Source organism: Entelurus aequoreus, linkage group LG15 (genome assembly GCF_033978785.1).
Source record: "Entelurus aequoreus isolate RoL-2023_Sb linkage group LG15, RoL_Eaeq_v1.1, whole genome shotgun sequence".
Lineage (NCBI taxonomy): Eukaryota > Metazoa > Chordata > Actinopteri > Syngnathiformes > Syngnathidae > Entelurus > Entelurus aequoreus.
In genome coordinates this window covers 8,730,519-8,743,139 of record NC_084745.1, presented here as the reverse complement: position 1 = coordinate 8,743,139, position 12,621 = coordinate 8,730,519, and positions in this window count along the sequence as shown.

Sequence of the window (12,621 nt, the reverse complement as noted above, 5' to 3'; positions counted from 1 at the left end):
AACGTGATAGCATCGTGCTTAACTGCAGATAGAAACAAAAGAAACAAACCCCTGACTGGAAGGATAGACAGAAGATCAACAATACTACTATCAGGAGACACCGAACCAAACCCTGGAGCTGTAACCACACGGTTAATGCTGTCCCGCCTGTCGAAGCCTAGCAATGCTGTTGCTAACGACGCCATTGAAGCTAACTTTGCTACGGGACCTCGTCAGAGTTATGCTAAAAACATTAGCGCTCCACCTACGCCAGCCCTCATCTGCTCATCAACACCCGTGCTCACCTGCGTTCCAGCGATCGACGGCGCGACGAAGGACTTCACCACGATCATCGATGCGGTCGGCGGCTAGCGTCGGATAGCGCGTCTGCTATCCAACTCAAAGTCCTCCTGGTTGTGTTGCTGCAGCCAGCCGCTAATACACCGATCCCACCTACAGCTTTCTTCTTTGCAGTCTCCGTTGTTCATTAAACAAATTGCAAAAGATTCACCAACACAGATGTCCAGAATACTGTGGAATTTTACGATGAAAACAGAGCTTTTTTGTATTGTGATACAATGTGTCCGAATACTTACGTTTTCAACCGGAAGTTTCCCGGGAAATTTAAAACGTCACTTTATAAGTTAACCCGGCCGTATTGGCATGTGTTGCAATGTTAAGATTTCATCATTGATATATAAACTATCAGACTGCGTGGTCGGTAGTAGTGGCTTTCAGTAGGCCTTTAACACACCTCTCCCTGAGGGCGTTTCAGTGTTATAACTTCACCTTTATCCTTACTTTTTTAGGTCAAAATGCGATTATTCTCCCTTTTTCTGTCCACACACAGTGTCTGCTTGTAAGTACGCCGTGTGTGCGCGCTGCCGAACATGCTCCTCCGGTATTCCGTGCAACCATATAGCTGACTTTTGCTGGCATTTATGAGGTCGAGTGCAAAACAAACGTGTCTTGCATAAGGACTGTAACATACCAAAAAGAGGTGCGGCTCCTCTTGGAGGTTGATTGATAAGAAACAGAAGATATTGTGTACACACACACACACACACACACACACACACACACACACACACACACACACACCAGGCCTTCAGTGTTTCTATCAAGCTGTGCAGGCGACTGTGAAGTCCATTATTGGCTGGATGATGTGTACCGCCCGGAAATACACAAATGTGTTGCATAAATAATGAATCCTGCAGAAGAATCAAGCCGTGGGAGTTTTGAATCAGGTGATAAAGCTCTAAATGAAACATGTGAAGCTATAATGGCTTCCTTGGCTCGGGGGCAAGTCAATGTTTGCAGAGTGGCGAGGAAGGCGGGCGTCGACAGTCCCAAACTCTGGAGGATCCCCACGACGAGGCAAGTTCTCGATGAAATAGGGCAGTGTCGATGAGGGTGGCGTGCCTAATGAAGTGTCCTGTTTGGCGTGCGCGGAAGGATGAAAGTGAACATGTGGCGAGGTTTCAGCGGCGTCTCACGGGGCTCGGTGCGGCAAACGCGGCCCGGCTGCCAGTTGGCGTTCCGCTGGGACCTCCCACGCTCAGGTATGTGCGCAGGGCGCACGCCATTAAGCAATGACGCGCTCAAGGTCGCCAGCAGCAGCTGGAATATAAGCGGCGTGACCTTGACTAGCGATGTGACGTCGGCGAACGAACAGACTCTTTTAAGTCGACGCTGAGAACTGATTCCCAGTTGGGAGCCTTTTTTATGCACGTGCACATTTAGCCCGTGCATAATGTACTTTGAATAAATGAAAAACAATATTTAAAAGCCAGGAATATTATTAATTAATTAATTATATTATTATTATTATATTATATAAATAATGTATATAATGTATACATAATGTAATGTAAATAATGTATATAAATATTAATTAATTAATTAAATTATCGAGGAATGTATATGTAAAAAAGATTAGTCCTTTTTTTGTTTATTTAGCCATTTTTATGCTTGAAAATACGTAATTTAGGAACATAAAGTTGTAAAAAATGTTTTAAATGAATACATGTGATAGGGTGAAGTCACATGATTTGGAGAGCGACGGCTTTTGACATTTTTGTGTTTTTAGCCATTTTTATGCTTGAAAATACTTATTTTCAGACCAAAAACTTGTAGAATATGCCAAAAAAAAAAATATTGTATTTAACAAAAAAAATATTAATGAGGTGAATCTGTGTAATGCGGCAAGGGACGACTGTATATGTAGAAAGTTTAATAATTTGTTAGATCTTTTTTGCCATTTTTATGCTTGTTAATACTTAATTTAGGACCAAAAAATTGTAGAATATGCTTGAAATAAAATGTTTTTTGTAATAATTTGCAATGAGGTGAATCTACGTAATGTGGCAAGGGATGACTGTATATGTAGAAAGTTTAGTAATTTTTTCGTTTTTTTTAGCCATTTTTATGCATGGAAATACTTAATTGAGGATAAAAAATTGTACTTGAAAAAAAATAAAAAAAAATAAATTTGCAATGAGGTGAATCTGTGTAACGTAGTGAGGGACGACTATTTATGTAGATAAAGTTTAGTAATTTAAAAATAAAAAAATGTATAGCTATTTTTATGTATATGTAAACACTTTTGACATTTTTGTGTTTTTATCCATTTTTATGCTTAAAAATACTTATTTTCAGACCAAAAACTTGTAGAATATGCCGAAAAAATATATATTGTATTTAACAAAAAAAATATTAATGAGGTGAATCTGTGTAATGCGGCAAGGGACGACTGTATATGTAGAAAGTTTAGTAATTTGTTAGATCTTTTTGGCCATTTTTATGCTTGAAAATACTTAATTTAGGACAAAAAAATTGTAGAATATGCTTGAAATAAAATGTTTTTTGTAATAATTTGCAATGAGGTGAATCTACGTAATGTGGCAAGGGATGACTGTATATGTAGAAAGTTTAGTAATTTTAATTAATTTTTTGCCATTTTTATGCATGGAAATACTTAATTGAGGATAAAAAATTGTACTTGAAATAAAAAATTGTTTAATAAATGTTTTTTTTATTTTTATAAATTTACAATGAGGTGAATCTGTGTAACGTAGTGAGGGACGACTGTATATGTAGAACGTTTTTTTTTATAGCTATTTTTATGTTTGAAAATACTTCATTTACGACCCAAAAATTGTAGAATATGCTTGAACTAAATATTTAAAAAAAATCTGCGATGGGGTTAAGCCAGGTGATGTGGCGAGGGACGACAGAATATGTAAAAGGTTTACTTAATTTAGGACCAAAAATACTCTAGAATATGCTTCAAATAAATGCAATAAATAAAAAAATATTTTTTAAATAAATTTGCAATGAGGTGAATCTGCGTAATGTGGTGAGGGACGACAATTTATGTAGAAAGTTTAGTAACATGTTTGTGTTTTTATCCTTTTTTATGCTTGAAAATACTTATTTTCAGACCAAAAACTTGTAGAATATGCCAAAAAAATATATATTGTATTTAACAAAAAAAATATTAATGAGGTGAATCTGTGTAATGCGGCAAGGGACGACCGTATATGTAGAAAGTTTAATAATTTGTTAGATCTTTTTTGCCATTTTTATGCTTGAAAATACTTAATTTAGGACCAAAAAATTGTAGAATATGCTTGAAATAAATAAATAAATAAACATTTTTTGTAATAATTTGCAATGAGGTGAATCCACGTAATGTGGCAAGGGATGACTGTATATGTAGAAAGTTTAGTAATTTTTTCGTTTTTTTTAGCCATTTTTATGCATGGAAATACTTAATTGAGGATACAAAATTGTACTTGAAAAAAAAAAAAAAAAAAAATTTGCAATGAGGTGAATCTGTGTAACGTAGTGAGGGACGACTATTTATGTAGATAAAGTTTAGTAATTTAAAAATAAAAAAATGTATAGCTATTTTTATGTATATGTAAACACTTTTGACATTTTTGTGTTTTTATCCATTTTTATGCTTAAAAATACTTATTTTCAGACCAAAAACTTGTAGAATATGCCAAAAAAATATATATTGTATTTAACAAAAAAAATATTAATGAGGTGAATCTGTGTAATGCGGCAAGGGACGACTGTATATGTAGAAAGTTTAATAATTTGTTAGATCTTTTTGGCCATTTTTATGCTTGAAAATACTTAATTTAGGACCAAAAAATTGTAGAATATGCTTGAAATAAATAAAATGTTTTTTGTAATAATTTGCAATGAGGTGAATCTACGTAATGTGGCAAGGGATGACTGTATATGTAGAAAGTTTAGTAATTTTAATTAATTTCTAGCCATTTTTATGCATGAAAATACTTAATTGAGGATAAAAAATTGTACTTGAAATAAAAAATTGTTTAATAAATGTTTTTTTTATTTTTATAAATTTACAATGAGGTGAATCTGTGTAACGTAGTGAGGGACGACTGTATATGTAGAACGTTTTTTTTATAGCTATTTTTATGTTTGAAAATACTTCATTTACGACCCAAAAATTGTAGAATATGCTTGAACTAAATATTTAAAAAAAATCTGCGATGGGGTTAAGCCAGGTGATGTGGCGAGGGACGACAGAATATGTAAAAGGTTTACTTAATTTAGGACCAAAAATACTCTAGAATATGCTTAAAATAAATGCAATAAATAAAAAAATATTTTTTAAATAAATTTGCAATGAGGTGAATCTGCGTAATGTGGTGAGGGACGACTATTTATGTAGAAAGTTTAGTAACATGTTTGTGTTTTTATCCTTTTTTATGCTTGAAAATACTTATTTTCAGACCAAAAACTTGTAGAATATGCCAAAAAAATATATATTGTATTTAACAAAAAAAATATTAATGAGGTGAATCTGTGTAATGCGGCAAGGGACGACTGTATATGTAGAAAGTTTAATAATTTGTTAGATCTTTTTTGCCATTTTTATGCTTGAAAATACTTAATTTAGGACCAAAAAATTGTAGAATATGCTTGAAATAAATAAATAAATAAATAAACATTTTTTGTAATAATTTGCAATGAGGTGAATCTACGTAATGTGGCAAGGGATGACTGTATATGTAGAAAGTTTAGTAATTTTTTCGTTTTTTTTAGCCATTTTTATGCATGGAAATACTTAATTGAGGATAAAAAATTGTACTTGAAAAAAAAAAAAAAAAAAAAATTTGCAATGAGGTGAATCTGTGTAACGTAGTGAGGGACGACTATTTATGTAGATAAAGTTTAGTAATTTAAAAATAAAAAAATTTATAGCTATTTTTATGTATATGTAAACACTTTTGACATTTTTGTGTTTTTATCCATTTTTATGCTTGAAAATACTTATTTTCAGACCAAAAACTTGTAGAATATGCCGAAAAAATATATATTGTATTTAACAAAAAAAATATTAATGAGGTGAATCTGTGTAATGCGGCAAGGGACGACTGTATATGTAGAAAGTTTAATAATTTGTTAGATCTTTTTTGCCATTTTTATGCTTGTTAATACTTAATTTAGGACCAAAAAATTGTAGAATATGCTTGAAATAAAATGTTTTTTGTAATAATTTGCAATGAGGTGAATCTACGTAATGTGGCAAGGGATGACTGTATATGTAGAAAGTTTAGTAATTTTAATTAATTTTTAGCCATTTTTATGCATGAAAATACTTAATTGAGGATAAAAAATTGTACTTGAAATAAAAAATTGTTTAATAAATGTTTTTTTATTTTTATAAATTTACAATGAGGTGAATCTGTGTAACGTAGTGAGGGACGACTGTATATGTAGAACGTTTTTTTTATAGCTATTTTTATGTTTGAAAATACTTCATTTACGACCCAAAAATTGTAGAATATGCTTGAACTAAATATTTAAAAAAAATCTGCGATGGGGTTAAGCCAAGTGATGTGGCGAGGGACGACAGAATATGTAAAAGGTTTACTTAATTTAGGACCAAAAATACTCTAGAATATGCTTAAAATAAATACAATAAATAAAAAAATATTTTTTTAATAAATTTGCAATGAGGTGAATCTGCGTAATGTGGTGAGGGACGACAATTTATGTAGAAAGTTTAGTAACATGTTTGTGTTTTTATCCTTTTTTATGCTTGAAAATACTTATTTTCAGACCAAAAACTTGTAGAATATGCCAAAAAAAAAAATATTGTATATAACAAAAAAAATATTAATGAGGTGAATCTGTGTAATGCGGCAAGGGACGACTGTATATGTAGAAAGTTTAATAATTTGTTAGATCTTTTTTGCCATTTTTATGCTTGAAAATACTTGATTTAGGACCAAAAAATTGTAGAATATGCTTGAAATAAATAAATAAATAAACATTTTTTGTAATAATTTGCTATGAGGTGAATCTACGTAATGTGGCAAGGGATGACTGTATATGTAGAAAGTTTAGTAATTTTTTCGGTTTTTTTTAGCCATTTTTATGCATGGAAATACTTAATTGAGGATAAAAAATTGTACTTGAAAAAAAAATAAATAAATAAAAAATTTGCAATGAGGTGAATCTGTGTAACGTAGTGAGGGACGACTATTTATGTAGATAAAGTTTAGTAATTTAAAAATAAAAAAATGTATAGCTATTTTTATGTATATGTAAACACTTTTGACATTTTTGTGTTTTTATCCATTTTTATGCTTGAAAATACTTATTTTCAGACCAAAAACTTGTAGAATATGCCAAAAAAATATATATTGTATTTAACAAACAAAATATTAATGAGGTGAATCTGTGTAATGCGGCAAGGGACGACTGTATATGTAGAAAGTTTAATAATTTGTTAGATCTTTTTTTGCCATTTTTATGCTTGAAAATACTTGATTTAGGACCAAAAAATTGTAGAATATGCTTGAAATAAATAAATAAATAAACATTTTTTGTAATAATTTGCAATGAGGTGAATCTACGTAATGTGGCAAGGGATGACTGTATATGTAGAAAGTTTAGTAATTTTTTCGTTTTTTTTAGCCATTTTTATGCATGGAAATACTTAATTGAGGATAAAAAATTGTACTTGAAAAAAAAAAAAAAAAAAAAATTTGCAATGAGGTGAATCTGTGTAACGTAGTGAGGGACGACTATTTATGTAGATAAAGTTTAGTAATTTAAAAATAAAAAAATGTATAGCTATTTTTATGTATATGTAAACACTTTTGACATTTTTGTGTTTTTATCCATTTTTATGCTTGAAAATACTTATTTTCAGACCAAAAACTTGTAGAATATGCCAAAAGAATATATATTGTATTTAACAAACTAAATATTAATGAGGTGAATCTGTGTAATGCGGCAAGGGACGACTGTATATGTAGAAAGTTTAATAATTTGTTAGATCTTTTTTGCCATTTTTATGCTTGAAAATACTTAATTTAGGACCAAAAAATTGTAGAATATGCTTGAAATAAATAAATAAATAAACATTTTTTGTAATAATTTGCAATGAGGTGAATCTACGTAATGTGGCAAGGGATGACTGTATATGTAGAAAGTTTAGTAATTTTTTTGTTTTTTTTAGCCATTTTTATGCATGGAAATACTTAATTGAGGATAAAAAATTGTACTTGAAAAAAAAATAAAAAATAAAATTTGCAATGAGGTGAATCTGTGTAACGTAGTGAGGGACGACTATTTATGTAGATAAAGTTTAGTAATTTAAAAATAAAAAAATGTATAGCTATTTTTATATATATATATATAATATATATATATTTTTTTTACATTTGCAATAAGGTGAATCTGCGTAATGTGGTGAGGTACGACTATTTATGTAGAAAGTTTAGTAATTTGTAAAAAAAATTTGGGCATTTTTATGCTTGAAAATACTTAATTTAGGAACAAAAAATTGTTGAATATGCTTGAAATAAAAAATGTTTAAACATTTATTTTTTATAAATTTGCAATGAGGTTAATCTGCGTAATGTGGTGAGGGACGACTACTTATGTAGAAATTTTAGTAACATGGTTGTGTATTTTTCCATTTTATGCTTTAAAATGCTTAATTTAAGACCAAAAAATTGTCGAATATGCTAGAAATAAAAACATAATTTTAAGTTTTTTTTAAATAAATTTGCAATGAAGTGAATCTGCGTAATGTAGTGAGGAACGACTGTATATGTAGAAAGTTTAGTAATTTGTTAAATTTTTTTGCCATTTTTATGCCTGAAAATACTTAATTTAGGACCAAAAAATTGTCAAATATGCTTCAAATAAAAACATTTTTTTTTAGTTTTTTTAAAATAAATTTGCAATGAGGTGAATCTGCGTAATGTGGTGAGGGATGACTGTATATGTAGAAAGTTTAGTAACATGTTTGTGTATTTTCCCATTTTATGCTTTAAAATGCTTAATTTAAGACCAAAAAATTGTCGAATATGCTTGAAATGAAAAAATTAAAAAAAAGTTTTTTTAAAAATTAATTTGCAATGAGGTGAATCTGTGTAATGTGGTGAGGGACGACCATTTAATGTATACAGTTTAGTAATTTGTTAGATATTGCCATGTTTATGCTTGAAAATACTTAATTTAGGACCAAAAAATTGTCGAATATGCTTGAAATACAAAAAATTTTTTTTATTTTTTTTTTAAATAAATTTGCAATGAGGTGAATCTGCGTAATGTGGTGAAGGACGACTATTTATGTAGAAAGTTTAGTAACATGTTTGGGTATTTTTCCGTTTTAAAATGCTTAATTTAGGACCCAAAAAATTTAGAATATGCCTGAAATAAATAAAAAAAATTAAGTTTTTTTAAAATAAATTTGCAATGAGGTGAATCTGCGTAATGTGGTGAGGGACGACTGTATATGTAGAAAGTTTAGTAATTTGTTAATTTTTTTTGCCATTTTTATGCCTGAAAATACTTAATTTAGGACCAAAAAATTGTCAAATATGCTTCAAATAAAAACATTTTTTTTTAGTTTTTAAAAAACAAATTTGCAATGAGGTGAATCTGCGTAATGTGGTGAGGGATGACTGTATATGTAGAAACTTTAGTAACATGTTTGTGTATTTTTCCATTTTATGCTTTAAAATGCTTAATTTAAGACCAAAAAATTGTCGAATATGCTTGAAATGAAAAAATTTAAAAAAAGTTTTTTAAAAAATAAATTTGCAATGAGGTGAATCTGTGTAATGTGGTGAGGGATGACCATTTAATGTAGAAAGTTTAGTAATTTGTTAGATATTGCCATGTTTATGCTTGAAAATACTTAATTTAGGACCAAAAAATTGTCGAATATGCTTGAAATACAAAAAAAAATTTATTTTATTTTTTTAAATAAATTTGCAATGAGGTGAATCTGCGTAATGTGGTGAAGGACGATTATTTATGTAGAAAGTTTAGTAACATGTTTGGGTATTTTTCCATTTAAAAATGCTTAATTTAGGACCCAAAAAATTTAGAATATGCCTGAAATAAATAAAAAAAATTAAGTTTTTTAAAAATAAATTTGCAATGAGGTGAATCTGCGTAATGTGGTGAAGGACGACTATTTATGTAGAAAGTTTAGTAACATGTTTGGGTATTTTTCCATTTAAAAATGCTTAATTTAGGACCCAAAAAATTTAGAATATGCCTGAAATAAATAAAAAAAATTAAGTTTTTTTAAAATAAATTTGCAATGAGGTGAATCTGCGTAATGTGGTGAGGGACGACTATTTATGTAGAAAGTTTATTAATTAATTAATTTATTTTTCTAACCAAAAGTTCTAGTCAAAAGGTTGCAAATAGGAGAATATTGAACACAAAGTTAGAAATGTGCACTCGGGGGTGTCGCCGCCCTGCTGGACATGACAAGAAGGAGGAGGAGACAGCAGCTGTAAACAAAAATGGGAGCGTGCGTTCCCAGCGGAGATTGAGTCAGCACGCTGTAAAAAGGAATGTTGTGTCAAACCTCAGAGCGCCGCTCTCTGGGGTGGGGGGGAGGAGGGGGGCGGTGCAGCAAAGGTCAGCGCTCTATCTTGTTAGCGGCGGCGAGCGTCACCAAGAAGACGGCCTCATTGCAGGCTCAGCGTTTTCTCCCCAACACCCGCCGACACATCAACACGTGCCGGCTTTGGCTCCTCACACTTTTCAAGTCGTCCACTTGACCTCCACGACCTGTGGGCATGACGTCGTAGCATCAACACAGCATTAGATGCTAACACACTCTTTTTGGCATCCATGTCTTTCAGTTCAAACCGGGAGATGCTAACATTAGCACGCTAATATTTTATGTCACCTTTTAACCTAATAATTATGGATTTTGTTCCTGGGCGCCATCTTAGTATGCCAGCTGTTAGCATATTCATGTTAGCATGCTGGACAAAGAGACGGAAGTCTGGGCTTCACTGCTTAGGCTGCTGCCCCCGCGACCCGACCTCGGATAAGCATAAGAAGGATGCTAATATTTAATGCTATAATGTAAGCTAATTATATAAGTTTCACCAAAATAATCGTTGATTCTGTTAGTTGGTGCCATCTTAGGAGTAGGATTGAAAAAGCGGTCCTCATACCGCAGCTAGTTTGTAATTGTGATGACAGCGGAATTTTCCGGAAAAAGATGCCAAAGTACACTCATTTCCCAGCGGCACGTCTCCCAAGAGCCTCTCTCCCCTCTGTCCTCTCGTCAGCTGCTCCTTTGTGAAATGTTTATTATTGTAGCGATATGGCTGTTAAAGTGAAGGATATTTGTGATTTCTGATTGTTTGTGAGGACACCAAAGAGACTTCTGTGTGCGTGTATTGGCAGCGCATACAGCACAGTTTAGCTTGTCGTTGTTGTTTTAGCTGGTTATTAAAGAGACAGTTTATTTGTGATGTTTGTTTGATGTACAGTACTGGATGACACCAGCGTGTACAAACCTCCATTAAAATATGGACTTTTGTCGAGGCTGGAACCGATTATTCATATTTACATTGTTTCTTATGGAGAGATTGGCTTCACTATACAAATTTCAATTATGAACCACTTAAGTTAGTAAAATGGAGGTTCCCCTGCTGTGATTTTTATTATTATAATAATAATCATTTTATGAAATGATCCGTGCACGTGCCTGTTTTGGAGTGTGTTTATTTGTGAGGTCAGAGGTCACTGGTAGTTTGTGATGGTGCGTTCCTTTTGGACTGGGAAGTCTGGATTTCAACTGGAACGCCCAACCAGGTCGGATTTTGGACTCGGAAAGTCCGAGCATTCTTGGCTGCTGTGAATGTAAACAATAATATTAGCTTCTATAATAGTACTATAGCAGCTATAAGCTATAATAGTACAAGACCCCAAAAGCAGTGAAGTTGTCACGTTGTGTAAATGGTAAATAAAAAGAGAATACAATGATTTGCAAATCATTTTCAACTTATATTCAATTGAATAGACTGCAAAGACAAGATATTTCACGTTCAAACTGAGAAATTTCGTTATTTTTTGCAAATATTAGCTCATTTGGAATTCGATGCCTGCAACATGTTTCCAAAAAGCTGGCACGAGTGGCAAAAAAGACTGAGAAAGTTGAGGAATGCTCATCAAACACTTATTTGGAACATCCCACAGGTGAACAGGCTAATTTGGGAACAGGTGGGTGCCATGATTGGGTATAAAAGCAGCTTCCATGAAATGCTCAGTCATTCACAAACAAGGACGGGGCGAGGGTCACCACTTTGTCAACAAATGCGTGAGCAAATTGTTTAAGAACAACATTTATCAACCAGCTATTGCAAGGAATTTAGGGATTTCACCATCTACGCTCCGTAATATCATCAAAAGGTTCAGAGGATCTGGAGAAATCACTGCACGTAAGCCATGATATTACGAACCTTGGATCCCTCAGGCGGTGCTGCATCAAAAAGCGACATCAGTGTGTAAAGGATATCACCACATGGGCTCAGGAAGACTTCAGAAAAAACACTGTCGGTAACTACAGTTGGTCGCTACATCTGTAAGTGCAAGTTAAAACTCTACTATGCAAAGCCACAGCCGTTTATCAACAACACCCAGAAACGCCGCCGGCTTCGCTGGGCCCCGAGCTCATCTAAGATGGACTGATGCAAAGTGGAAAAGTGTTCTGTGGTCTGACGAGTCCACATTTGAATGTTTTTTTTTGGAAACTGTGGACGTGGTGTCCTCCGGACCAAAGAGGAAAAGAACCATCCGGATTGTTCTAGGCGCAAAGTGGAAAAGCCAGCATGTGTGATGGTATGGGGGTGTATTAGTGGCCAAGACATGGGTAACTTACACATCTGTGAAGGCGTCATTAATGCTGAAAGGGTACATACAGCTTTTGGAGCGACATATGTTGCCATCCAAGCAACGTTATCATGGACGCCCCTGCTTATTTCAGCAAGACAATGCCAAGCCACGTGTTACAACAGCCTGGCTTCGTAGTAAAAGAGTGCGGGTACTAGACTAGCCTGCCTGTAGTCCAAACCTGTCTCCCATTGAAAATGTGTGGCGCATTATGAAGCCTAAAATAGCACAACGGAGTCCCCCGGACTGTTGAACAACTTAAGCTGTACATCAAGCAAGAATGGGAAAGAATTCCACCTGAGAAGCTTCAAAAATGTGTCTCCTCAGTTCCCAAACCTTTACTGAGTGTTGTTAAAAGGAAAGGCCATGTAACACAGTGGTGAACATGCCCTTTCCCAACTACTTTGGCACGTGTTGCAGCCATGA